The sequence below is a fragment of the Mustela lutreola genome, chromosome 1, assembly GCF_030435805.1.
Source record: "Mustela lutreola isolate mMusLut2 chromosome 1, mMusLut2.pri, whole genome shotgun sequence".
NCBI classification, from domain to species: Eukaryota; Metazoa; Chordata; class Mammalia; order Carnivora; family Mustelidae; genus Mustela; species Mustela lutreola.
Window position 1 is genome coordinate 137,809,979 of NC_081290.1, and position 3,827 is coordinate 137,813,805.

At 37.7% G+C, this 3,827-nt stretch overlaps 1 pseudogene; it reads left to right on the forward strand.

Moving 5' to 3' along the window:
* Positions 1-309: 309 nt before the first annotated feature.
* On the forward strand, positions 310-1,628 carry LOC131819905 (DDB1- and CUL4-associated factor 13-like; annotated as a pseudogene).
* The last annotated feature ends 2,199 nt before the right edge of the window (positions 1,629-3,827 follow it).

Here is a 3,827-nt window from a genome sequence, read left to right on the forward strand (position 1 = left end):
AATGATATTTGTGGTGGGTTTTTCATAGATGGCTTTGATAATATTGAGGTATGTGTCCTCTATCCCTACAGGTAATAAAAAATTCACCCTCCATCTTACCATTTTACAAGAGGAACTAAAATTAAAAAAATATATATCTACCTAGAAGTCAGATAGAGAAATGTGTGGTCTATTGAGAGAGCTAGGATAAGTGATGAGCTTTAAAATAATTACGAAGAGTAACCCAAACTCAGAGGGAAGGCCTGGGGAGTAAGGGACAATTAGGAGCCAAAATGAAGGTGAAGATGCTGAGCCAGAACCTAGAAAGCCATGTTTGCAAAACCAAGCTGGACTTACTAAGAGTTCCAGGAAACTATAATCCAAACTTACATCTTTTTGAGGTCCCACAAGAATACTTAAGAGGTTTAAATACCATCAAACTGGAATGGATATTTGCAAAATCATTCCTTGCTTCTCTGGATGGTCACCAAGATTGAGTCAATTGCTTGGCAAAGAATCCAAAGATTCTGGCTACTGTCCTTTCTGGGACATGTGATGGGGAGGTTAGAATTTGGAACTTGACTAAATGAAAATATAGCTGTACAATACAAGTACATGGAGGTTTTGTGTGAGGAATATGTACTTGCTTTTGTGGGACTTCTTTTTTCTACTATTGGTGATGATAAAATTGTAAAGAAGTGGAAAATGGATGGACCAGGCTACATAGAAAAGAAGGAGCCATTGGATACAACATTGAGAAAGACAGTGTATATGGGAATTGATCATCACTGGAAAGAAGCTGTTTTTGCCACATGTGGACTGCAAGTAGCCATTTGGGATGAACAAAGAATAAGTCCTATATATTCAATGGCCTGGATATTTGATAGTATATAAGTAGTGTCAAATTTAACATGATTGAGACGTTTCTCTTGGGAAGTTGTGCTTCTAACAGGAACATAGTACTATATGATATAAGGCAAGCTACTACCTTGAAAAAGGTCATCTTAGATATGAGAACAAATGCAATTTGTTGGAACCCTATGGAAGCTTTCGTTTTTCCTGCAGCAAATGAAGATTACAACTTGTATACTTCTGATATGCATTCACTGGACACTCTGTATTGGTACATATCATCATATATCTATAGTGCTTAATGTGGATTACTCTCCCATTGGGAAAAAGTTTGTGTCTGCTAGTTTTGATAAATCTATTTGTATCTTTCCTGTGGACAAAAGTCGAAGCAGGGAAGTCTATCACACAAAGTGAATGCAACATGTATCTGGGTAAATTGGACTTCTGACAGCAAATATATTATGTGTGGATCTGAAGAAATGAACATTCATCTATTAAAAGCTAATGCTTTTGAAAAATTGGGTGTGCTTATACCATGAGAAAAAGCAGCTAAAGATTATATCCAGAAGTTGAAGGGAGAAATTTCAACATTAAACTCATACAAAATGCATTGCTTATCACTGGCATCTACCAAAATCCATATACAGCCAGATCTAGGAAGAGCATGTGATGAAAGAAGCTTTTCAACTGAAGGAGGTGAAATGTCTCAAACATAGGAAGTCTGGATCTGTGCCAATTGCATCAGAGAAGAAGAAACACATAGTGACAGTTGTGAAATAATACTTGGTATTCCTACCAATCCTGATGTATAATTATTTGCCACATTTTAAAAATTTTTGAATTTTTATTAACATACAATGCATTATTTGTTTCAGGGATACAGGTCTGTGAATCATCAGTCTTATACAATTCACAGGACTCACCATAGCACATACCCTTCTCAATGTCCATAATTGAGCCACCCTATCCTTCATTGCCCAAACCCCAATAACCCTGTTTGTTTCCTGAGAATAAGAGTCTCTAATGGTTTGTCTCCCTCCATGGTCCCATCATATTTCATTTTTTTCCCTCCCTACCAACCATAAGTTCCCACCCTGCCTCTCAAATTCCTCATATCAGATAGAGCATATGATAATTGTCTTTCTCTGACTGACTCATTTCACTTAGCATAATACCCTCTACTTCCAATTGCATCATTGCAAATGGTAAGATTTCAGGGCTTTTTGATGACTACACGTATTCCATTGTATATATACACGTCTTCTTTATCCATTCATCTGTTGAGGGACATCTAGGTTCTTTCCATAGTTTGGCTATTGTGGACATTGCTGCTATAAACATTTGGGTCCACATGCTCCTTCAGATCACTACATTTGTATCTTTAGGATAAATACCCAATAGTGCAATTGCTGGATCATAGGGTAGCTCTATTTTCAACTCTTTGAGGATCCTCCATACTGTTTTCCAGAGTGTCGGCACCAGCTTGCATTCCCACCAACAGTGTAGGAGGGTTCCCCTTTGCATCCTCACTAACATCTGTTGTTCGCTGACTTGTTAATTTTAGCCATTCTGAATGGTGTGAGATGGTATCCCACTGGGGTTTTGATGGGTATTTTCCTGATGTTGAGTGATCTGGAGCACTTTTTCATGTGTCTGTTGGCCATCTGGATGTCTTCTTAGCAGAAATGTCTGTTCATGGAATTCTTTACTGAATTCCTGTATGAGTTCTAGAAATGTGATACAACACATTAATAAAAGAAAGAACCATATGATACTCTCAATCGATGCTAAATAAGCACTAGAGAAAAAATATGTATCTGTTGCCTTAGGATGGAATGCTCTGTGAAGTTCATCTGGTCTATACTGTCATCCAAAGCCCTTGTTTTCTTGTTGATCTTCTGCTTAGATGATCTGTCCATTGCTGTGAGTGGGATGTTAAAGTCCCCTACTATTATTGTTGATATGTTTCTTTGATTTTGTTATTAATTGGTTTATATAATTGGTTGCTCCTATGTTAGGGGCATAGATATTTAAAATTGTTAGATCTTCTTGTTGGACAGACCCTTTTAGTATGATATAGTGTCCTTCCTCATCTCTTGTTATAGACTGTGGCTTAAAATCTAATTTATCTGGGGCTCCTGGGTGGCTTAGTGGGTTAAATCTTCTGCCTTCGGCTCAAGTCATGATCCCAGGGTCCTGGGATTGAGCCTCGGATGAGGCTCCTTGCTCAGCAGGGAGCCTGCTTCCCCGACTCTCTCTGTCTGCCTCTCTGCCTACCTGTGATCTCTGTCTGTCAAATAAATGAATAAAATCTTTTTAAAAATTTAATTTATCTGGTATAAGGATTGCCACCCCAGGTTTCATTTGATGTCCATTCACATGGTATATTGTTTTCCACCCCCTCACTTTAAATCTGGAGGTGTCTTTGGGTCTAAAATGAATGTCTTGCAGATAGCATATTGATAGGTCCTTTTTTTTTTTTCTTTCTCTTTAATAATTTGAATAACCTGTGTCTTTCATTTGGGGCATTTAGCTCATTTCCACTCAGGATGACTATTGGAAGATATGAATTTAGTGCTATTGTATTGCCTGTAAAGTGACTGTTACTGTATATTGTCTCTGTTCATTTCTGGTCTGTTATGTTTAGGCTCTCTCTTTACTTAGAGGACTGCTTTTAATATTTCCTATAGAGCTGGTTTGGTGTTTGCAAATTCTTTTAGATTTTATTTGTCCTGGAGCCTTTTTATCTCCCCTATTTTCAATGACAGCCCAGCTGGATGTAGTATTCTTGGATGCATATTTTTCTTGTTTAGTGCTCTGTACATATCATGACAGTCCTTTCTGACCTGCCAGATCTCTGTGGATATGTCTGCTGCCAATCTACTATTTCTACCATTGTATGTTACAGACCTCTTGTCCCAAGCTGCTTTCAGGATTTTTTCTTTGTCACTCAGACTTGTAAGTTTTACTATTGATGGGGAGTTGACCTATTTTTA